At 45.9% G+C, this 25,394-nt stretch overlaps 2 long non-coding RNA genes across 2 annotated transcripts; both read left to right on the top strand.

The window, feature by feature from the left end:
* Positions 1-15,922: 15,922 nt before the first annotated feature.
* LOC114597090 (uncharacterized) lies at positions 15,923-25,062 on the top strand. Its single transcript, XR_013393296.1, has 3 exons — positions 15,923-16,252; positions 16,412-16,523; positions 24,959-25,062. It is a non-coding gene; the product is annotated as an uncharacterized LOC114597090 (long non-coding RNA).
* Positions 20,930-22,328, top strand: LOC144328057 (uncharacterized). Its single transcript, XR_013393295.1, has 2 exons — positions 20,930-21,547; positions 21,647-22,328. It is a non-coding gene; the product is annotated as an uncharacterized LOC144328057 (long non-coding RNA).
* Positions 25,063-25,394: the final 332 nt, after the last annotated feature.

Raw genomic sequence — 25,394 nt, 5'->3', positions numbered from 1 at the left:
ACAAAAGGGGGGGATCGTAGAATCGTACAATTGCAAGGGACCCTGAGGATCATCTAGCCCCCCCCCCCCCGCAGAGCAGGGAGCGTGGAGCTTGGACCCACGACCCTCAGATTAAGAGTCCCATGCGCTACCAGCTGACCTGCCCCTGGTGGTGCAGTAGTGCCATGCGCACCTCATTCACACCAAATCACCAGCCACTCATTCGCCTTTCTGGAGTTTGCACACTCACTGAGTCCCCATCCCTAATGTGCTGATTGTCTGCTCTTCTTGCCTTTTCCAGTGCCCAGTGCTTGACCGCTCTTGCTGTTGGCTATTTTGCAGATTAGTTGCGCTGCAGAAGGCGTGCTGGGGAGACCACACATTTCAAGAAACGCAAAAGTGACTTTTCCTAGGTTTTAATAACAAAAACAAAAACTCCTTTTACACTAAATTACAATATATCAATATGCATGGCCCATCCATCAGGGTATTGAGAGAGCTACGTGTTTAATTAACATAACAGCTTAACATAACAGCTTAATAAACATTAACAGCACCTGCTAAACTGCTTCACAGCTCTAAAACTAGGTTATGTTATTTACTCTGGCCCTTAAAGACACACATCTTGTGAAACAATAATGAACCTTATATTTAAAGAAACCATTCAACACTTGCATCTGGTTTGCCTTCCTTCTCTTCTTTTATAAAACAAAAAATGGGCCAGGTTTTGTGTGACAAAAAGGTTGGTTTTGCTGGACAGGTTGGATCAACAAGTGTGTTCCCCCCCCCCTCTTTTTATTTTCCTGCCTGCAAATTATTAATGAATGGCAGCCTCTGATTGGCCAGGGTTCCAGGAGGGAGAGTTTAAAAGGAGAGGTTTTGGAGAGACAGTTAGTTTGATGAGAGGGTTGGTTGAAGTGGGTTGGTATTGTGGTTGGAGAGGGTGGGAGATAGGTAGGGAGACAGGCTAGGAGACAGGCTGAGGTATAAAGAGTGTACCACTGTATAAAGAGTGAATGGGAGAAAGAGTTGGTTCTGGAAAAAACAACTTCCACTCTGAGCCTATTGTGAAGCGTATTGTGTCCTGTAGGAGGAATAGACTGGGAGATTTTACTGGGAGGCAGAAGTTGAGCCAGGAGAAGTAGGAGCTGGAAAGGAACAGCCTACTTGGGACTCAAATCTAGTCCGGAGGGGAGAGATTTTTCTAAGGAGAAGAAGAAACTCCCAGACCCAGTGAAGGGAGGCGGTGTGGAGAGCCCTGTGGTCTACATCTGAAGGCAGCCTTGTTTAGGGAAGCTTTTAATGTTTGATGTATTACAGTATTTTAATATTCTTTTGGAAGCCACCCAGAGTGGCTGGGGAAGCCCAGCCAGATGGGCGGGGTATAAATAAATTATTATTATTATTATTATTATTATTATTATTATTATTATTATTCTTATTCTTATTCTTATTCTTATTATTATTATTATTATTATTATTAACCTCCGGGATGAGTTAAGTTTGTAACCAGAGGTGCCACTGTATTACTTAAAGTACCCCAGGAGCAGGATTGTTAAAGGTGGAGGATAACTGAAATAAAGTATCACCAGAAGAAAGAACCAAACTGAACCAAACCAATAATGCAAAAACAACTGAGGACAAATTTAAAGTGAAATTGCACTGTATTTCTGAACTAACCTAAGTTGAATCCATTTGTGTTATATACTATCTTGCCTTAAATAAATCTTTATTGTTTATTTAAAGAAAACCTATATGAGACTCCAACTTACTAGTTACCCCTTCACAAAGGTCCTCCACAGGATACTCTGGGGCTAGAATTTTTAAGGGAAAAGGGAAAGAAACCTTCAGGTAAAGGGTTGTTCAGTGAGGTGGGGACAATTTATCTAAGTGAGAGCGGGCCCAACGGCATGAGAGGGAAAAGTGCCGTCGCGTCCGTCACATTTTGTCCTCAGCATTTCTAGCACATGAAAGGAGTCAAAAGTGCTGGCTTCCTGCATATCACATTTTCCTGAGAAGCCAGAAAAAGGGTTGCAGTGATGGAGAGGAGTGGGAGGGACTTGGTGCCAGAATATCACAAGTGCCAAGCTCTGCTGATCTGGCAGCTGCCTCCCTCTGAAAAGCAGGGGTAAGCACATTGTCTCGGCCAAAGAATGCTAGAAACAGCCATTTATCCCCTCACGGAGCTACAATTCCTGGCCCACTTATGGGTCCCAGGATTGTTTTAAAGGACCATTAAATGTATGGTGTGTCTGCAGTCCAGAAGTGTAGGTGGATGGGGCTTGCATACTTGGGCCATCTGGATTTGTTTCTCATAATGTTACGCGATGCTTTGCACATTTTAAGTATATTGCTATTACTGCAATTTGAAGCACAGGGGAAGTTTCAATTTAAATAAATTACTCACAACTGTTTCCCCATGCGTATATTTTCAGAACGTATATACATGAATGTAAATTACATATTCCCTGGGAGAACATGCATAGTAATTAGTTGCTACTTGACTTTCTATGAGAAGGCTTGCTGTTGCTGAGCCCAACCAACCTCAACTTCGTTCTATTTTCAGAATGTATGTACATAAATGTAAATTACATATTCCCTGGGAGGACATGCATAGTAATTAGTTGCTACTTGACTTTCAATGAGAAGGCTTGCTGTTGCTGAGCCCAACCAACCTCAACTTCATTCTATGCTGTACTGGTAGCAGAGGGAAACATGCAGCCTTTTGTAAAAAAAAAAAAAAAAGGCTCTGTGCTTTAGCCTAATGTGACTTGGTTAATTACTTACTTAATATTAATGATTACTAAATCTATTTCACCTGCCTACAGGAATTAATGACCTACAATGAAATTTTGGAATAAACATATTAAGTGGTTATTTACTCGTGTGTGGAATGTTGGAGGAGGGTAGGACCTCTGGTGGAGGACACATCATGCTCCTTCTGGGATAGATTGCCCACCTTTGGTCCCCACCCTGCACTCAGCTCTCACCTGTGGCTTCTAGAAGCCGTCAGCATGCGACAGCAACAACACCCTGGGAATGGCTTTGACTAGCTGGCTAAACCAGGGGAGGGTAGCTGATGGGTCTCAAGCCCTTGGTGAGTTAGGGACTTCCCTTGCATGTGGAGATAGTCTCCAGCTGTTTGAGCAGAAGAGACCAATAGTGGGCCTTGAAGTTTTGCAAGAGCTGCCTGTTGCAAAGTTGCATCTGTGTGGGCATTTTCGTTACCTGAGCAGCATGTTGCAGAGAGGAGCAATCTGCTGGAGCTGTCTGAATTTGTCCCAGAAGATCTGCATTTAACTAAGAGGAAATGAAAGGATGAAGAAATCAGATAATAGGATTATCATTGCATCAGAATATGAAGGTGTAATTTTGAGAGGGATGACAATTTAGCATGAGCATGCAAGTTGCTACATGCAGTGGCCTGATTCTTAGAGAATTTTTTTTTTTTTTACATTAATCAGAGCGAAAAGATTAAAATGTCTTCAGCTGTTGATGCAATGCAACACCCACAAATGAGAAACATTTCCTCCTTGACTGTTTATTGTTGTTTTTAAGTATACTTATACATAAGTGCGGGACATGGGTGGCGATGTGGGTTTAACCACAGAGCCTAGGACTTGCCAATCAGAAGGTCAGTGGTTCAAATCCCCACAACAGGGTGAGCTCCTGTTGTTCAGTCCCTGCTCCTGCCAACCCCAGAGTCGGCCAACGACTGGACCTAATGGTCAGGGGTCCCTTTACCTTTATACATAAGTGCAATTGAAGACGCAGTCCTGCAAAAGACTAGTTCTCTAGTCGGAGTAAGAGGGGAATGATACATCAGGAAGAGCAGCTGAAGCATTCCTGAATGAGAGAATGAGCTGTTTAAATCCAGGTTTCGCTAGGCTGTTCTTTCATTGCTGGTATGCATCCATCCTTCCTTTAAAAAAATATGAATTCATTATCTGCATTCTGCTGTCAATGTGCATGCCTCTTTACTAAAACAGCCAGATCTAAGTCCTGCTGAGCTTCCAGTGTACTATTCAGCCCAGGGAAGGAAGGGATGCGATGAGAACTGGGGGGAACATGTATCCTTTCTGGAGGGAGAACATGGAACACATCTCCTGGGCTGCCAGTTTCTCCCCAAAGCCTTCTACATGATGATGAATGAGCTGAAGGGACTCACCTGTAGGAATGTTTCCCCTCACTTTGCCCACTAGGCAGGAGATGTTATCATTTCTCAATACAGTATAAGACAGGGCATTTGCAACTGTTCCCATCCATTTGCTCCTCTACCTTGTCTTTCACCTGCCTCACTTGAGGAATGCTATGGACTGCCAGCTGCGAGGAGCGTCCAAACATTGAGGGGGCCCAACACCTCACTAACAAATATTGTGGGGGGCTCAAAGGGGTCCAGCCCCTAGGAGTCAGCGCTCCTGAGGGAAGACAAGCCATGTGGGGAACTACTTATCCCCCACCCTCTTCTCTCAAATATCATGCCAATAATTATGTTCAGAATTTGGGCTTCTGGGCTACACAGACACAAAACTACTTGTTTCTAGAGACCTGTTGCTTCCAGGCTGCAGCTCTTTGGATAATAATAATAATAATCATAATAATAATAATAATAAAAAAATTTATTTATATCCCGCCCTCCCCAGCCGAAGCCGGGCTCAGGGCCGCTAACAACAATAAAACAGTACAAAAGTACAGCACAAACAACACTCTAAAATCATTCATTATAAAATTAATTCAAATCAAGCCACTGGCAACCATTGAGCCAGAGCTCCGCGAAGATTGCCGAGGGAGGGAGTCAGGCTGTGCCCTGGCCAAAGGCCTGGTGGAACAGCTCTGTCTTGCAGGCCCTGCGGAAAGATGTCAGGTCCCTTAGGGCCCTGGTCTCTTGTGACAGAGCGTTCCACCAGATTGGAGCCGCAGGCGAGAAAGCCCTGGGGAGCGGAAGGATGAAGGAATGACAGGAGCAGAATGGGAGGCGAGAGGGGGCAGCCTTCCTCAGAGGCCAGACATGCTAATGCGCTTATCTCGCCTCCTGGGTGGGTCCCCCCTGCGGGGTTGGGGGGGGTGTTCATTGTGTGAAGAGGGAGCGAAGAGGAGACCGAGGGGAGGGGGGGAGAAGCGGGGAGACCAGGGAGAAGGAGGAGGAGGGCGGCCAAGGTGGCGCCGCAGGGGAAGCCGTGGCCAAAAGCCGCGAAGGCAGGACAGGCGGGGGCGCATGCGCGGGGGCGGTTTGGGCGGGAAACGGCGCGCGGCGCCAACCTGGATTCTACGAGGCGAAGTGAGAGGGAGTGGGGGATGGGCGGCCGTTGGGACCAGAAAGAGGAGCGGGAAGGACACACACACCCCGTTGCCCCAGAGTTATCTGGTAGCCGCTCCCCAGGCGCCACCACAGGGCGCGGCTATCTTCCCTCAGGCATGTATATATTTGGCGGCGTATCTGCGTTTTGGCCTGAGGCCAGGCAGGGTGCAAATCCCTTCACACACACACACACACACACACACACACACACACACACAGAGAGAGAGAGAGAGAGAGAGAGAGAGAGAGAGAGAGAGAGAGAGAGAGAGAGAGAGAGACCCTACAACCAGCCCCGAAGCTCACTCGGGTGCCTTGGCGTAAGTCGCCGCCTCTCAGGCTGGTCTCCCTCGCGGGAGTGTCGGGGGCTGAGATGGAATAAGGAGGTGGACCGCCTCCCAGGGGAAAAGGTGGGGTCCCAGGAACCAACTCTTGGGCCCAGGTCTCTTGCCCCCCCCCCGCCCAATGTTCTATTCAAGTGGGCGCCCCTGGGTGGGATATAAATAGAGAAAAAAGCTCGTGGAATTGAAACCCCGTTTCAGAACCATTTGGCTGGAAAGCAAATCCTGAACCGCATAAGCAAAATTGGTCCCTTGTCTAGTTGTCAGTAGCTCAGCAACGATTAGCTTGGTTTAAGATTAGGGACAAGAAGAAATACTGAATGGTGAACTGATAATGGGTAGCATTATAAACAGAATCTTGTAAGGCATTCCCAATACTCTCAATTAGCATCCTCATTTAACACTTTGAATTCCATTATTTAACCCAATGTCTGAGTCACATCATCAAGCTACTATGGATTTTGGTTTGGGTGAACTCTTCCTTCGTGGAAGTTGCACGCAAAAGCAGAGAGGGGATCCGGCAGAAACAACCCCTTTCTGTATTCAGGCAACATTTCAAAAAGGAAGTGCATTATGCAGCATGGCAGGCAGGCAGGGCTCAGAAAAATCCATCCCCATAGAATCACATGCACAAAAACGCACGTATATATCTATATCCATATATGCTTTATTGTTTTCTGCAAAAAGTACAAAATACATTGTGCTTACAACACAATGCAACAAACATTTAACAACAAAACAAATAAATAGCAAACCAAGAAACCAATAGTAATAAATAATAATAATAATAATAATAATAAACAGTTTATACTTATACCCAAATGAAAGTAACCGCCAACCCCAACTAAACATTTAACCCACATCAACCCAACAAAAACAAGAGCAAAATTGGAATATTTTGAAACATTTACCCAATTGTTCTAACCCCAGATTTTGACTTTGGTCCTTATTTGAACAAGTGGCAAATTGTTCAGCTTTTATTTTTGATTTCAGTATACAAGTGGTCTTAGCTTGCTTGGGCAAAGGGAAGCGAATGCTTCAGTAAAAGGAAAGCCAGTTGATGATCCCAGACAAAGGCATTAAAATAACAAACTTTATTGAAAAACCTCAAAATGTATTTATTTGGATGAGTAACCCTAGAAAGCGTTGGGAGAAGGGAAGATGTTGCTTTGCTGCCAATTTTGGTAATCTTCAGGTCAGGCAACATTTGCACAGGATTTGCAGCTGGATAATTCCCCGTTGCATAAGTGTTCCCCATTGCAGACCAGTTTTACTGCTTGATGGAGTACAGAAGTTACCATTCGATAGTGGAGGCTGCCTCATCATCTCTGCATCATAATATGGAATTGGGCAGTTGCTTGCCTTGGAAGTCTCACAAAGCGCTGTTCCACCAACAGCAGCTGGCTGGTAATGAACAGGGTTCAATTCCTGGGAGTTCTGCTGCTGTGTGGCATAGACGGGCTCTCCTGGTTGCGTGGTGCTGAGATGTGCCTGCCAGAACCCTGCTCCTTCTTAGCTTTCGGGATAATGGAAGCTGCGTGGCTGGTAATGTTGCTGCGTCGGACTTCTTGCACTGCTCCTCAGAGTGCTTGGACTTCTTCTGTCAGAGCGGCTATAAGGAGTTGTAGCTCGGTTCCTGATCATTATTTTGGAACCAGTCACCTTTGTTCTCGCTCTTCTGTTCTGAAACCAGGTCTGAACAAAAGAAAGGAAAGAACAAAATGCCCATTATTTCCAAATGGATAGGTCATAATTTCACTTTCTAGCTCAGAGGACAACCGAATATTTGTGCCTCGTGTGGTGTAATTTTTTCAGTGTGGGAGAACTAGGGACTTGCGGGACATTGGCTAGAAAAGCAATGTTGCTTAACTGTGGTTCCAGCTGAATGCTGCACATTTGGTCTCTCAATGCAAGGTGCTGAATGCTGCCATCCTAATAGGAATATCCTATGCACACTCCCTTGGGAGTTCGGTCAGGTGGGTCAGGTTATAAAGGCAGCCTAGAAAACCAGATGGTTTTATCCTCAAATTAGGTTGAAACCAGGTCTGTTAAGAGTTTTTACTGTTCAAACCCAGAACCTTTGATATTTGAAAGTATGTGCCTCCAATAATTTGAGTGGGAAGGAAAAGGAAGCCTTAATCAGGAACCAGGATTTCCTTAATCAGGAACCAGTATGGGCACAATTTCTTCCTGCAGTTGAAAAAGAGGGGACACAACGCACCCGCCCCTTACAAAAAGCCTTTACATCCACGGTACAACAGGCCCCCCCCCAATAAAACCCCACAAAAACCCAGGAAAGAGGAAGTTGGCTCTTGAATACAGCACCTTTCACGTTAAGCTCGGAGGCATCAGGAAGATCTAACGAATGACAACGAAATAATTATTTTGAGCGATTTAAATTTATCCAGTATTTGTGGTTTAAGGAAGTCCTAGGAACCCCCACTATCCCTCTTCTAACGTGCACACGATCTTCTTCGACTCTGATGCACCTCGCCAGCGCCTCCCTAGTCTGGTATCCGGGGTACTGGTTCTCTTCAAACTCCTTCTTTAAAAGCTTGATTTGGGCAGGAGTGAAAACGGTCCTTTTTCTCCTATCTCCTCCGACTTTGGGGTAGCTTCCTCCTGGGAAAAGACAAAGAGGCAAATCTGAAGGAAGCGCTCGGCTTCAACTGAAGCGACGCTTGCAGATCTTCCTCCCGACCTGGAAAGCTCAGGGCTGCATCGCCTGCACTTGCCCCCAGAATCGGGCGCTGCCTGAGCTTACACTGCGTAAAACGACCCCCGGCTTCAGTGGCAATTCTTTCAAGCGCCCCGCTGACCAGCCACCCGGCAGAGCGCAGAAGGCAAAGCCTTCGCTTGTTACAGAAAGGCTTTTGTACCTGACATTGAAATCCATGCACTTTGTGGCCTTTAAATAAACCTCCGGTTGCTCTGAACAAGGCTTGCATGAAAACAAACCAAAGAATTTTCAGTAAGAAGTTTACGCTCTTATTTCTATACCTGCCATCGTTTTCCGCAGCCGATCCTAACCACGTTTATTGGGAAATTAAATCGCCGTTTATTTGAAAAGGATTTAACGTTCAGGAAAGTGTGTCCTGTATAGGATCGCACTTTCCACGCACTAAATGCTTGGTGTTTACGAATAAAGGTGTGCAAAGCAGTCTTGCCTGGGCTTCTTCCCAGGAAATAGTGAGACATGTTTAATCTCTCCCCGGCTACCACAAATGGGTCTTTGAAAGCCTTCCTTACGCCAGGATCCTGACCCAGATGAAACAGAAATCATCTTCCTTCCTACTTATTCTCCTATAAATAATTAGAGCAATGTTGTTGTTTTTATAGACAGTGAATTAATAATCATTTTTTTAAAGTTTCTTTTACCTTCGTTGTTGGTTGCAATCATGAAAAAACTCTTTGCGTGGCAAGTTACCTCTCCCAATGAAATAAAGACACGGACACAATGATATAAGGTTAATGGGCATAAAAGGCCACAACTTTATTGATTACGGAAATTGAAGGTATTGGCCTTAGGCATTGGCTCCTATCGACTACCCGGCATGGTGACCGGGAAGGGTTGAACACAACCGCGGGAGTCCTGTTGAAGTACGCCAACTAGGATCCCAACGGGCGTCACCACTCGGTGGCGTGCCGGGGGCCCTACCTCACAAGGCTTCGGACAAGGCCACGCCCCCCGGAGCCCTCTACCGGACTACCCCTTCACATTGGGGGAAGGTGATGGCGCTTCCTTCCCCCCTCCATTTGTCTAACATTGCTCCATGCCAATGCCTAACCGCCACACGAGCAAAGCTCGCCGCCAATACCTTCAAACCCGCAATCAACCCCTAATCCCTGCACTGATGTCCCCCAACCACATGTCATTTCCTGCATCTGACAGATGCACGCCATCCCATCTGTAGAGGGCCTCATTGCTGAACTGGACGCCAGGGTGACCTATGACACACCCACCCAGGTCCGCCACTCTACGCTCCACAGCCCGCTCCAAGACCTTTCTAGCCTTGTTGATTCCCGCGGGGCTCACACAATCCCTCCAAATCCTCCTCTCGAGCAACGAGGACCAGAAGATGGTAATATTTGGGTAAACCGCCTTCAAATGCCCCAAATCATCGAAAATGTTCCATCTCAAATCGATAGCCTTGCGGTATGCCAAGTCATTTCCCCCTAGTTGGATTATCAAGGCGTCGGGAGGCCCCTCGGCAGCAGCCCTCGCAAACACTGTCGGTTTGAATTCACTCCAGCGCATCCCTCTACGCGCAATCCAAATCAACTCAATGTTTGAAGGCAGGCTCAAATTATGCCCCATTCGGGAACTCACAGCACGGTTCTTAGCCCAGTAAACTATACTGTGGCCCACCAACCAGATGCACACTTTCTTGGCTTCTGAAAGGAAAATAAACGGAAAAGGCAAGGTCAGGACTACCACGGCAAGTCATAGGTTCTTTCTCACATAAGCTTTAAATGCATCAGATTTCCACCTCCCCAAGTCCTTGATCCTCTCCGTGGACAGCCCTAAATGAACTGCGGTGGTGGCGGCCCCGATGCGGAAGGAGTGGGCTGAAAATTCCTCCGCTGGAAACCCGCACGCAGCAAGTGCCGCACGCAGCACGCGCGTGAACTGGTGTCTGGACAAGAGTGACCCGTCCGCATGTACAAGAAATGGGCCAGGGGCTTTGGGTCTCAAATAAAGAAAGCGCCGTGTGTCTCTCACTGGACAGGGGCCGCTACCCTGCACGGCCGATAGCCGTAGGAGAGCGCCCTTACCGAGCTGGTCCGTCTTAGAACTCCGCACCTGGACAATCAGTTCGGACTCAGACAAAGACAGATCACTTAATAGTAAACCTCTCTGAGAATGAGCCAACTCGCGCTCACAAACTAGCTCCCCAATGCGCAGGGCGCCAAAGAATGCTATGGAATAGGCGGCAGAGAACAGGCGCGCCTCATATTTTGACCAGCATATAGAGCGTAGCTTCTTGTGAATCTGGGTCAGAGCATCGAACGTTATGGGCCTCCTCCTGTCTAAGCTGGGAGGGTGCTGCCGACGCCAGCCCTCAAGAGTCTTACGGACGATAAAGGCTGAACATGGGTCTTTGGCAAATAGGGCCTTACAAAAGTATGAAATTCCTGCGGACTGAATGTTAAGGGTTTTAGGGGCCCTTCCCAACAGGTGAGCCAAGTAGCGGAGAACCTCCCTCGTTGAGGGAATGGAATAAGTCCCCGAGCTGGGACTGCTGTTGCGGAATTTTAAGAAGTCGGCCCAGGCCTTCTGGTATGATCTCATTGTGGAAGGGGCCACGGCACCGATTAAACCTTTCAACACTTCTTGCTCCCAATGCTCCAGAGATGCTCCGGGAAAGGCATCGATGATTGCTCGGCATCCGGCGCTAACAAGCGGAAGCGCTCCATCTGAAAGCGAGACAAAGCATCCGCAATGTCATTGTTAATGCCGGGTACGAATTTGGCAGAGAAGTATATGTTGTGCTCTAAACATAGAAGGACAAAAGCTCGCAGAAGGTTCCCAACCCTGGTGGAACGGGCAGACTGTTTAGCGAGAACCGCAACTACTGCTTGATTATCCGTATTGAAGCAAACCCTGTGATTGCGGAACTGATCTGTCCAAAGATGTACCGCTACTACGATGGGGAAAAATTCCAAGAAAGTGAGGTCCCGGGTGATGGGCTGGCCCTGCCACTCGGGGGGCCACCTTTTGGCGCACCACTGCCCCAGGAAATACACCCCAAAGCCCAGTGAACCAGCGCCGTCTGATTGAACTTGAAAATCGGCTGTTAGGGACATGGAATCCTGCCATAGTGATATGCCGTTGTACCTGTCGAGGAATTGCAGCCACATGCCCATGTCCGCCTTAACTTCCTTAGATAGCCTGACTCTATGTTGGGGAGCCCTCAGTCCTGCGGCCAATCTAGCTAACCGGCTGCAGAAGGGGCGACCTGGCGCCACCACTCTACAAGCGAAGTTTAGGTGACCCAGCAAAGACTGGATTTGCCTCAGTGTGATTTTCTTTAGGGGCAGAAGCTGCTGAATCAGCGCCTTAAGAGCGGACAGCTTCTCCACGGGAAGCCGAGACGTCTGCGCTACTGTATCCAATTCGATGCCTAAATAAACCAAAGAAGTTGTTGGACACTCCGTTTTTTCAGCTGCCAGGGGAACCCCAAGTTCCTCTGACAAGGCTGTGAAGGCATCCAGGAGGGCGGAGCAGCCCTGTGCACTGTCCGACACCAGGATAAAGTCATCGAGGTAATGGGACACGCCCACGGACCTTGATCTGAAGCGGAGGGCCCATTCAAGAAAGGTACTAAATGACTCGAATGCCGCGCAGGCCACGGAGCAGCCCATAGGCATTGCTTTGTCGACGAAATATTCCCCTTGAAATTTGAAGCCCAACCAGCGGAAGTCAGCTGGGTGGACCGGGAGAAGTCGAAACGCAGACTCGATATCACATTTCGCTAGTAGCGCACCCCTCCCGAATTGCCAAATCATCTTAACTGCTTGGTCAAAAGAGGCATATTTGACCGTGCAAAATTCCTGGGGAATAGCATCGTTAACAGAGCCCCCTTTCGGGTAAGATTTCGGTTATGGATCAACCGAAATTCCCCCGGGGTCTTTTTCGGGACGATGCCCAGTGGGGACAAGTGAAGCCCTTCGAATGGAGGCGCGGAGAAGGGGCCGGCCACTCTACGAGCTTTAATTTCTTTCTCTATCTTTTTCCTGGCTATATCCGGCCTTTCCCTAACCGACTTTTGATTTTCCGGCTCCCTGGGGGTAGGGGGAACTGTCACGGGGATTCTAAATCCTTTGGAGAAACCCTCCCAAAGGTACTGCGCAGCTTTCCGGTCAGGATAAAGATCCAGTAGGGTTTTCAGGGGCTGTAGACGGATAGGGGTATAGGCCAATGGAAGCTTGTGATTACTGGCGGCTACTGGGACCTTGCTGAGCGGGACCGGGGGCACCTCTGGTGTTGTTGTGGAAGTACCCCCTGCCCCCCGAAAGGGCTGCTGCTTATTCTTAAAGCACGCGGTGGTGGGGTGGTTGCCCCAACACCGCTCGCACTCGTGGGAATACTTACAATAGGGGCGAGAACAGACACCCCGATTGAACTCCCAGCACTGGCGGCGCCTTTTTGCTTCAATCTTACCATTCTTGGCCGTGTCCTGAGTTTTCTTTTCTATATAGGGATTGACGTCCATGCCCCAGTAATTAGGGTCAGTCAGGTCCCAACGGGTGGCCGGCAGGAGAGATGCATTCCTGCGGAAATTCTCGTCATACGTTAAGGCTGCGTTTTCTCCGGCGAGAGAGTACGCTGTTCTCACGTGCGACAGGTAGGCCACTAAATCCATCGCCCTCCGTGGATAAGCGGCGCAAACAACTCCCATAAAAACTTGGTACCCATCTAGCCAATTTTCAAAGGTGCGCTCTGCCCTAGGCGTTCTGTACCTCTTTTTACCATAGGCGCGCCTCTTTTCGCCCTTTCCCGTTAGCTTGGCCGGGGGGAGAAGGGTAAAGATATCAACGTAGTCCCCGTTGAGGATCTTATTCCTCTTCTTTTGGGACAAATGGTTCCCCACTATGAAATCTGTTGGCTGGTTGGTGGAAACTTTAACGTCCTCGACCAACGCCCCATCCTTCCAGTCCAGCACCCCCTTAAAAGTTTTTCTGTGGGAGTTGGCCCTCCTTTCGTGTGCCCAAAGGGGAATCCCATGATTGCTCTCACCTAAACCCCAGTACCCATCCATCTGATCCTCAGAATCTGACTCTGAAGAAGACGTACCTGAGTCGTCCTCCGTCTCCGATTGCTTGCTCCGCTTCCTCTTGGCTGACGTATGTTTCTTCTTAGCCTTCCTCTTACCCCCTTGTGCCTCACCTGTTGGCGAGCCAGCGCTGGCCACCGGCTGAGCACTTGGAGGATCCGGCTGCTCCCCCTCCGAGCAGGAACACGCGCTGTCCTCTGTTGAGCTGTGCTGTGACTGCTGTTCCTGAAAAACAATAGGAATGTCTGCGGCCTGTGAGCAAGTGTTGCCTCTGGCAGCCTTGGAAGGAATTTACTGGGACACTTTGCTGGTGCCTTCCCCTTTCCTATGCCAAGGCTTACCTTTTTAGAGATAACCGTCTGGGCACGCGTATTGGGGCGGGTTGTTACCGAAGGCCCGGGATGTGCGTTACCCACAGAGTTCGCCTCAGGCCCTTGTTGCCCCTGGTTATGTGGGGGAGTATCAGGAATCATATCCTGAGATGGCTCGGGAGCAGGGAGTGCCGGTGCACTTCCAGACTTGCATTTTTTGTAAAAGGTTTCGAAAGCCATAAAGAATTGGACAAAAGCCTGAGGGTCACATGGCATGGCCGGTAACTGTGCGCTTCCAGCAGTATTGGATGCGGGCTGGGTGCCAGAGGTGGATGGCTGCTGGTCGCCGCCCGAAGCCATTCCTGAAAACAAGGCAGCACCCAGAGACTGGAAGAAAGTACAGTATGGGCTACTCTGACTGAGTAAGGCTTCACCTATTTATTTATTTATTTATTTATAATTATTTATATATTTAATTATTTATTTATTATTTAATTTTTTTTGTTACTGCTGCAGTCTGACTTGAATTGTGTTATTTACTATTTTCCACAAGCTTATATTATTGACAATACAATTCTGTCTATGTAATTAACTATCCACTAGTTCAGAAAATTTGCGCCAAATGAAAAAATATTTTTTTTAAAAAATACTACTATTTATCTAATTTCTTTATTATATTAATAAATCACTTGCAACGCCTGAAAATCAATTATTGAATAAATAACCTGACTGCTGGAAGTGACAGAGTGCAGAAAAATTAAGGGATCCTAAGTATAGGGCTGCAATATAACTCCTGCCGCTAGGTGGCAGTGTTGCTAAGAATTTGCCCAACAAACCCTCAGCTGAGGACAGTAAAGCGGTTCACTCAAAAACTAAAATCCAAGATCGTTGCCCCACAATAACAGCCAAAATTCACCAAAACCAATGCGATGCCAATTAAATTCTACCCAGCAATAAGGCAAAAGGTCGGGATCGGGGTTTCCCCGCAACAGGCAAAACAGCAAAACAGAAGCGTGTCGGAGATTGTATGCAGCCTCCCTATCAGTCAAGCCGCACTGGCGGAGCCCTCCTGTTGGAAAGTAGAGGACCGCTGCTCCCGGTGGCCCGAATATAATAAACTCTAGAGCCGCGGAGGATGAATGAGACTTACTTAACAAAAGGTAGTATATTTGATTTATTCACTTGATTAAGCTGATATATAAAACCTCCGACTGCCAGGCCCCTATTCCCTTAATCAAAATGGCCGCCCCCTGTGCTTCCCACGTGGCTCCCAAAATGGCGGCCGGGGGGGAGCAGAAAGGCCAAAACACTGCCCTCGACCAAGATGGCCTCCTCGCCTTCCCCTCGTGGTACCGGAAAATAAAGAGGGGGTGGCTTCTCTAGTAACCGGCACAGATGAACACCCTGCAGGCTTCGCTAGACACGCAGTAAAGGCTGGTGAGGAAAGGTATGCCCTCCCCCCACCCGGAACAAAACTGGCACAATGAAAGTTAAAACGGGAAAATTCAGAAAATTGGGAAAGGTAAAAAAAAAACCCTGTCTATTCTCACGCTCCGTACCCTCGTCGATGTAAAGCAAGGCAGCACGCGAGCCCTCCCCCCGCCAAACAGCTGATCTGCTCAGAGGACCCCTAGCGCCCTAGCGAACCGGGACTGGTGGAATTAAAAGGCGTCTAGCCCCCCCAGCGCAAGCCCCGCGTAGTCCCCCAGTCACCTTCGGTGAGCGCCGAGGCAGCTCACGCTACTCCGTTTCTGGGGAGGCAGGAATGAGAAAAAGGAATGCGCTTGCAACGTCCGTTCAGGAAATCCTCGTGATCCCGGAAGGATTTGTAGAGGTCCACGCCGGCTCCTGAGTCGCTCGCGCCCGGCGCCCGGAGACACTCGCCGGTCAAAGCGAAATAAACCAAGAAACAGAGCCCGAAATGCGCTAAAACCAACAGGGCCGGCAAAAAACAAAGAAAAAAAGAAAAGAAAAAAAAGAAAAAACCCACAAAAACGCACAGCAGAGAACCGCTCAGCAAAACCGCTCTTCAGCTGGGCGAGGGGGAAAAGAGGGCGGTCCCCGGGCATGCCTGGCCCTAAATAGTCCGGGCCACGCCTCCCCCGCCCGCCCATTGGCGGGCTGGGTGCAGTCACGCCCGGGGATTCCCCCCAAGTATCGCGGGGGCAAGGGAAGCCCCCCGCGGATGTGGGAGGATCCTGCCCGCAACACCCTCTCCGCTGCAAGGGGCGGAAAGGGCTTTCTCGCTCTCTCCAAAATTGGTTTTGCCTTAAAAATGGACACTAAGATCCCTCAGGTTGATATGCTTAATATTTCGCTGTTGGCACGTTTTGACTTGGAGCATTATCCAATGCAGGCAACAGAAGACAAGAGAACTCAGAAGTGAGGGGGGAGAGAGAGAGGACTTTCCTGCGCCTGCTACACATTTTCTTTGCCAAGCCAGTGCAAGTAACTACCCCAGAACTGAATAAAGTGGGGTGTCCCACACCTGCATCGTACAAAAATCACACTTGCGGTCCAGCCAAAGAACACCCCCCCCTTTACCAGGTACCACACACTTCCTATCTTAAACGGATACTCTCATTATTTTTTTTAAAAAAATGTTGCTTTTCTAAAAAGCAAGTGTAAATTATTTCATATCGACAAAGAAGCTTGGAACAACTTAATTCCGATACCCCTCATTAGCATCCCCTCTCATCTAAATAGATTTGTACATCGCCTTGGATGGAGGCAGTGGCAACGGCCAGGAATCGCATCAAATGCGAATAAGACGGTAAACATAACAGCGGTGGCAACCGAAGAAAGAAATCTAAGCTGAGTAAGCAAACTATATTTTATTAATGGACGATTAAATTTGCGTTCATTTTACGCTAGAAAAAAGCTTACCTTATTTTAAAAACAGTGCATTGGATACGCAAGCGCAGATCTCCTATGAAACCATTTAATCTTAAGTTTCTGGGCGCCAAATCCCAGAGAGGCCGCAGACCAGAATTACTCCTCATTTTTAAACATTTTTATTCACACTGTAGCAGGAACCCCCCCACCCCAATCATTCTGCTTGTACAAACTTCACACACACACACACACACACTCACACACTACATACGCCACATTTCTGTTATAAATTCATAGAAAATCAACCATACATCGGATTTGCACTGTTCCATTTTATTTTACTCCATATGACAAGAACTAACAAAGGGGGGTGACTTATTCCTGGTCAGCCATAATCCCTCCACCATCTCAGCACATCTCAGCACATCTGCAGGAGCCCTGCCCAGATGATCCCAGACAGAAGACAATCAAGACCACAAAGAACTTGCATATGGGAGTGGATTCAACACGGACTGAAACAAAGGACAATGATCAGATCTTCCCTCAGGGGGCAGGAAACTGCAAACTCCCCTTTGTCTCCTGGAAGTGACTCATGGGGAGGGGGGAAAGGAGGAACCAGCCAGGTGACAAGACACTCAGGTTACCACCAACTCCTCCCTCAACCCCTCCTTTCTGTAATGTATGCATGATGTTTCTGGAGGTGGGCTTGACCTAGAGGAGGGGAATTTCAAAAGTTTTTATAAGACCTTGCACACTATTTTTCTGGGTCTTTCCTCTCACCTGCAAGTGAGGGGAACACCCTGTTGTGACAGTCTTTCTTCAATAAAGACCAGGCCTACAGGCTGCTGATTTGCTTCAATTTGCTCTGGTTGGTGCTTTATTTTTGTCCAAGGGAGCCCTAAGATTTTTCCTGTAACAGTTGGCGACCATGCTCAGGGACACTTGGTTCTCCTGCAAAGGTGAGGAGGGAGATAGAGGGGATTGGGCGCCACTGGGCAACCTTAGCCCAGGGATCCTTCTTCCTCTCCCTGCCTCCTCTTTGCGGGCGGTAATCAATCGTCACCAAAAGCCCAACCAGGGGAAGCAAAGGCAAGGTCAAGCCGGCTAAGGGGAAAGGATCCCGGGATCCACGGGGGACATCTTCGAACGTGAGTATGGTTTGAAGTAAATACATTGGGAGGGGGGTGGAAAGTAACGTCCCCACGACAGCCAGACTTTCCTTCTTTCATTTCTGACGTTACCCCTCGGGGTCGGCCGGGAACGTTTTAAGCTCTCTCCTTTTCTCCCCCGATTTTCCCCTTCGGAAAGTGGCCAGGGAAATCGCGGAACTTTACTGTCTGGCGTTACCTTTCGGAGTCGTCTAGGAACGTCAAATCCCTTCCCTTTCTCTCCCCTCAATTTCTTACGCGGAACGTGACCGGGGAAATTGTGGTACTTTTACTGTTTTCCGACGTTCCCTCTCGGGGTCGTCCAGGAACGTCTTAATCTCTCTATCCCTTTTCTCCCCCGTTTTCCGTCTTGGAATTGAGTCCGGGAAAGCGTGGCTCTTTTACTGTTTCTCTGATGTCTTCCCTCGGAGTCGTCCGGTGGCATCTTTTCAAAAGTATTTTAACGCAAGGTCATTTGCTTCCTTTCAAACCTTGGTTGTTTTCTTGGACCCCGATCTGGCACTGCATTGCGCAGGCGTTCAGTAGGGGACTCCAAACTTGGTCTCAAAGGCTAGGCAGGAGGCTGTCGTGGAGGGTAGAGGGGGAAATTGGGGCCCCACACTAGGATTAGTCTTGTGAACAGCGCTGAGGTAAAGGAATTCCGGGCAGAGAGACCCGTGGTTTGAGTTTCCGGGCAGAGGGACCCGTGGTTTTGAGTTTCCGGGCAGAGGGACCCGTGGTTTGTTTCAGGTTCAGGTTTGAGATTTCCAGAAATTAATTTGTGGTTTATAGATAAGTAGGAATTGTGTTTGCCAAGGGTACTTTGAGTACTGAAAGGATCTTTTATCTGTCCCCCCTTTCTTTCCCATTGTCCCTCCTCCCTTGTGTGTGTGTTTCCACTCTTTCTGTCTTTAGCGTACTTCGTTAATGAAAAAAAGCCCAATAATAACATATGAGAGAATGGGAGCTCACTAAAACACCCTAGCTGGACTCCTCCTGGCAACAAAGCTTCCATGAAGCCTTTTTGCCCCAGAGAGGATTCTAATATGCCCCTCCCGCTTGAAATCTCCAATTGGGAAAAAATAAAATAAAGGGGCAAAATGGTCTTTCAAGTACAAAGTATGAGACCGTTGTAACTTTTAGTGGGTGGCTTAGGCTCACCACCTGGAACCCAGGGCACAGCAGCCACCTCAGGGATCCTTCAACAAAATCAGGGTGTGAACCCATAGGGAGAGCTGAAAACATCAAATTTGTGTTGTTAAACTATGACCTAAAGCTAGAACATAAAACCGAAAACTTAATGGTGCTCAGAAGGCAGTAGATATAATAACAGCCCAGCCTGAGAGCCCACGCATTAGAGATCTTAGTTATTAAAATAATAATAATAAATGAATAAGAGATGTACTCAAGGATTTAGAAATATTTCAAGGGTTTGTATTTACATATGAAGTGTGCAAATGTTTGTTATTTGAGAAAAGCTCTAAAAAAAAAAAAAAGAGTTTTCCTCCCAAGTGGTAAAATCCTGTATACATGCTACCTGTGTTCTGAAAGGAGGATTACCTCCCCTCCTTCCTCTAGTTTAAGTGAGGAGGGTGATTTTAAGTCTAGTGGTAAATGATGTTTTGTTGTAACTTTTGAGTTTGTGAGTCTACATCCATGTTCCAGTCTTTTGTTCCAGTATTTTGAAATGTGCTGTGAAAAAAACCACTAATGTTTCTGCTGCAAAAGCCTAGTTGAGCCAACTGCTCTCTCAAGCTAAAATGCAGTGTATGTATTTCATTAAGCACATGCCTATGAAAGGATGGTGTTCTTTCTAAGAAAATTGTTATTAAATGTAGAGGCTTCCATGGCCAGCAAAATTCTATGAGTCCAGTCCAAATATCAGTCTCTATAAGACTTCCTGGCCTCTTTTCTCAGAAAATGCCCCCCCCTTGTTTCATTCTATCTGTTTCAGTTTTTTTCTCCCTTCTTACTTCTGTGCCAGGTAAATTTACTCCTGAGTAAGCTTCCTTTAAAGGAAACTGCAAAGAGGGGGGAGCAATCTTTCCCAAGGTACCCTGCATCTCACTTTCCTATTCACTTTTGTGTTCCCTTTAAATCAAATCTATGGCTGTTTTAATTATTTGTGAGTGGTTATATCAATTGAATTAACTTTGCTTTATAAGAGATCCTCTCCCTATCTTAGGAAAAATGTTCACTTCAATCTTCCTTTAAAGATAATTTCTCTAAGAACTTGCATTCTTTAGTCTAAGGAAGCAAACTCACTCACACTATCTCAAGATCTGCAAAAAGGGTTCTGTGTAAAGTTGGGTACTTTTATTTTCCTCTTCCTTAGTACATGATAGGAGCATAGATGTTTCCTTTCCCAGTTGTAAATCTGTACTTAAATGTGTATGTCTCTTTGATAGTACAAATCCTGCTGTGAAATCTTGCTGTGAACTCTATATTTTGGAGGGTTGGACTAGATGACCCCAAGGTCTCTTTCAACTCTCCCAATTTGTGGCTGTGTGGAAGGAACATGTGTCTGCAAGCATTGGAGGGTAATTCCTAAATTCTGGTGTGCTGATGGAGTTGAAATTCAGCCTAGCTTTGCTCTTTAGTTTTAAAAGGTGAGAGGTGAAGCTGTGATGTTTTGAAGCACAACTGGTAATATCAAGCATTTGAGTGATTACAGTATTTATCATTTTGTCTATTATTTACAAAAATCAAACTTAAAAGTCTATTCAAAGTTTAAGCACATAAAAATTCATATAGTCAAGTAGAATGAGCCTTAACCATCCATCCTGTAAATAAAGGACAGAAAAAATTTGTCTGCAAGTGGTGAGGCTGAATGACTGAGAATATTTAAATAATAATAATAATAATAAATCCTATGAATTCTGACTCTCTGGCCATTTCCCCCATATATAAGGGCGTGGCATTGTTCCGCGAATAGCCAGAGGGATATTAGCCCTTTCCTGTACATAAAGGAAGCAGTCCTTTGCTTGGGCTACAATTGCTAGCTTTGGTGAATACTTGAATTGCTCAGTTTCTCCTTTTTGTTTTAAAATCTAACCCTATTTTTAAAATCTACTCCTTACCCTTCCCTTCCCTTATTCAAATTCTAATTTAGCCAAAAGATGCAACATTTCCAATAGTATAAAAGGTTTGCTGAGACATGAACTCTGCACATACACAGAGGCTAGATCAGTCAAAAAAGAGAGAGGGGGGGAAAGGGGGGAACTGTAGGGTGTAGAGAGGAGGTTTCCACAAGACCTGGGCTGCAGGGAGGAACTTATTCAAATTTCCTTATGTAAAAAAACTTAGAACCATTGAGGGAAATCACCCTTAATGTGTCTTTGCTCCAGGGGCTACGTAAGACAAAAGGGTAAAAAACAAACAAACTAGCCCATCAAAAGTCAAGAGCTTTCCAGGTTCCAAATCTTAACATGCCAAAATTCTTTTCACAGGTAAATATCAAAGCATTCCCCCCCCCCTCAATGGGATTTAAATCACAGACTTTGTTTGTGTGCATTTTAGGAACAGCATTTCCTGACAGGCTTCTCACATGAAATAATTTTCCCTTTTAACAGGATATGTGAACCCCAATAACAAAGTGTTTGTCCCTTTTTTCCTCCCACAGCAACTTTCTTTCTGATCTCTGAAACAAGTCTGAATCCCTGCTATATTAGTGACTTCCATCTCTTTGTGGCTTTGACACTTTTTAAGTTACAAATAATCTGTTTTCATTTATTTAATCTGTTTTTCCATGATGTCTATGAAGTTAATCAAAGCACAACCAAACATTGTTTGTGAAATGGTACTTGTTTACCTTTGCCTGAGCATCTCTTATTAATTCTGTCATTTTGGCTAGTTCAAGGTACTTGCACAACTTTAAATTGCCATTCATTTTTTCTTGGTATTAAGTCATTTCCCAGTATTTTGCTATTAACATTCTAGCCGATGTTGTCACATCAAGAAACACTCTTTTATTTTCATTGTTACTTCAGATTTCTTAAAAATTGTGTGTCTTAGCATTTATTTATTTTTCGTTCCTCATAAGTCATTGTGTGTGTGTGTTTCATTATTATTTTAACCTTGTATTTTTTTCAGTTCTCTTTCTCTCCAAAGTGAAGGAAAGCAAACGAACTTAGCAGATAATAACAGTAATTATATGGAAATGTGATAATAATATTAAAATGAGTAAAATGCTTAACATGCTAAGATTTTATTATTTGCAGCTGATAACTCAAGGAGATTTTCTTGGGGAGGGGGTTTTTGCCCCTTCCTTTTTCTAACTCTTCTCTTTTAAGTCTCCAAAACCCTGCCCCTTACAGGATATCACTTCTACAGATGTGTTACTACAGACCTATGATGAAAAAGCCACCGGCTGCAGCAGCAACAGACACCAAAGTTTCAAAGTGCCCACAGCTATCTCTTTCAAAGGATATAGACTGACGGGGGAGTGGGGCTGACAAAGGGGGGTGGAGTTGAATTGGAAGGACATTTTCTCATTTTTGAACCTTAAAGACTGTGCTCCAGGATTGAGAAGATCACAATTATCTCAAGATATGCAACTGATATTTAATTAGTTTGTTTTGTATTATGTGTTATTACGTAGGAATGTTGAAATGTGTCTGACAGTGTGTTATTTCCACAAAGGGGGGGGGGGCTATTTGTGTGTGTAATTGTTTTTATGTTTAACGTCTTATTCCTTACACCCCAGTGGAAGATTCTCATACATTTTATGCGTTCTAAAAGGGGGGGGCTATTTTTGGGGCTATTTTTCTGTATAATTGTTTTTATGTTTAATGTCTTATTCCTTACAACCCAGTGGAGGATTCTCATACATTTTATGCCTTTTAAGAGACCAGGCTATTATGTAGTCCAATGTTTAGAATTAGATAAATTTATAACCATATTTCGTTGTTCCACCTGGCACTATGCCAACCTTCCCTACCCATTTTAAAAATGTGCTAAAACTCGCTTTACTAATGAGAAGCTTCTAAGATACATGAAGGTGGATATGCTTTGGTTTAGTAGGAATAATCCCTTATAGAGTTAAATTGACTTATTTGGACAAGTGCCCTTTAAGAATGGTTTTGTTTTAACAGATTGGTTTGAAAAGTTGAGAACCATGGGGCAAGATAAATTCAAATTGGACTCAGTTTGAATTGGGCAAGTGTATCCAGGCTGCAATTAGCTTTTGGTCCTTTAAGTGCAAGTGAGCAACTTCCCATGAGTGCAAGACCACAGCCTATAATAAAAAATCCCATAGACTGGCCAAGGCGAAGACATTTCCCTCAGGACGTGCCCAAACCTGTGCCAGCTGTGGTGAGTGCCAGACAACATGGTTAATATGAAAGCCCTAAGTGGATTCACCAGGGATTGCCACTGCTGTGACACCATGCTGGTGTGAGACCATAGAAGAGCTACCTTGACACCTGAGAACACAAAAATGGCAGGGGACAAAGCAAAGTGCATTTTTCAGGCATTAGTGGACCTTCCTGCTAAATGTAAAGCATACGCCACTATTGAGAAAATATCTCTTCCAAGGTACTAGAATGCCACAAGTAACTGAGCAACAAAATATTAATTTTACATGATATCCTATGTCTAACTATGTGCACTGTTACACCATTATATTTCTATGCAAATATCCTTAAGAAGCATGACATCCAAGTCCCTTTCACGTTCACATGGACACACGCATCTGGGACGGAGAATAGCAGGTTAATATTTACCACCTTAAATTGTGCGGAGAAAAGGATTGCAAAGTAGCCACCTTTGCAATCTTATCTCCAAAGGGGGGAACTGTAGCAGGAACCCCCCCACCCCAATCATTCTGCTTGTACAAACTTCACACACACACACACACACACTCACACACTACATACGCCACATTTCTGTTATAAATTCATAGAAAATCAACCATACATCGGATTTGCACTGTTCCATTTTATTTTACTCCATATGACAAGAACTAACAAAGGGGGGTGACTTATTCCTGGTCAGCCATAATCCCTCCACCATCTCAGCACATCTCAGCACATCTGCAGGAGCCCTGCCCAGATGATCCCAGACAGAAGACAATCAAGACCACAAAGAACTTGCATATGGGAGTGGATTCAACACGGACTGAAACAAAGGACAATGATCAGATCTTCCCTCAGGGGGCAGGAAACTGCAAACTCCCCTTTGTCTCCTGGAAGTGACTCATGGGGAGGGGGGAAAGGAGGAACCAGCCAGGTGACAAGACACTCAGGTTACCACCAACTCCTCCCTCAACCCCTCCTTTCTGTAATGTATGCATGATGTTTCTGGAGGTGGGCTTGACCTAGAGGAGGGGAATTTCAAAAGTTTTTATAAGACCTTGCACACTATTTTTCTGGGTCTTTCCTCTCACCTGCAAGTGAGGGGAACACCCTGTTGCGACAGTCTTTCTTCAATAAAGACCAGGCCTACAGGCTGCTGATTTGCTTCAATTTGCTCTGGTTGGTGCTTTATTTTTGTCCAAGGGAGCCCTAAGATTTTTCCTGTAACAACACCACTGACTTTGAGACGTGTGACAACCCAGAACAGAAATTCTAATCAAAATCTGATTTTTTAAATGTGGTGAACAACCCCATTGAAGATGGCAACAGTGGTTACCCAGAACTCATTGCTAGTTGTGAAGGGGCCCCCAGAACAGCTCAACTTCAGGGCCCCCAAAATGTGGGTCTGTCACTGCTTGGGACTGATGCTGGGAGAACTGTAATAGTCATCTGCTGTTGCGTTTTAAAATAGCAATCGAGGGGAGGGGAGTAGAGATTCAGAACTATTTGTAGTAGAGGGGGATTATTTTGCGGTTATTGTGTTTATAAACACGGGAGCGGAGGGCAGCAATCCTTTGTGATGTACTGCAAAACACCCAGCGTTCTTCCCACCACTGCCGTGCGAAGGAAACAGCAATTTAGAAAGCAATTAGGACTGGAGTGGGGAGGGGGGAAGGGATTAGTTGCGCCCCCCATCCCACCCTATGCATACAAGCATGTGATGCCTTATCACAGATCTCCAGTTCAGATAATTCAGAAAAGGGCCGGCAGAGTGAAAAAGTGGATGGAACAATGAGGAAAGGTTGGAGCATTAGGGATTATTTAGTTTAGAGAAAAAATGGATAAGAGGTGGCATGACAGAAATTTATAAAATTTTGCATTGCATGGAGAAAGTGGATAGGGAAAAATTTCTCTCCCACTAATCTGCACTTTTGAAAGATACAATCCTAAAATCATTGAACTTTTCCCCCTTGCAGTTTGTCTTCGCCAAAATTAAAAGAGAAACAAAAACTTCTTTTGCAACTTATATGGATGGCATCACAGAGAGCATAAAACACCCAAGCTTCAATAAAGAATTGAAGAATTCACCCATGTGGGTGAACCAAAAGGTCTTCACTAGATGATTAAGAGAAGATAAAGAAGGCACCAGGAAAGACTCACGGAGGAGGCTGTTCCATAGCTGGGGTGCTACTGCCAATAAAGCTCTCTCTCCCTGATCGACACCCACTTCATCTCATTTCCGTTTCAAATATTAAAATTATTATATTACTCAAATAAGTCCAGTTTGACTGCGGGCAATGTGTTAAGCCTGCAGATATCAGAAAAACTGGAGTTTTGTCTTGACATTTCCTTCAAAAGCTCAATGTATATTTTGAAAGAGCAAGCTTCAAATAACCATCTAAGCTCTTTAAA

The sequence above is a fragment of the Podarcis muralis genome, chromosome 6, assembly GCF_964188315.1.
Source record: "Podarcis muralis chromosome 6, rPodMur119.hap1.1, whole genome shotgun sequence".
NCBI lineage: Eukaryota > Metazoa > Chordata > Lepidosauria > Squamata > Lacertidae > Podarcis > Podarcis muralis.
The sequence above is the reverse complement of the archived record's forward strand: the minus strand, read 5'-3'. Positions and strand labels throughout refer to the sequence as shown.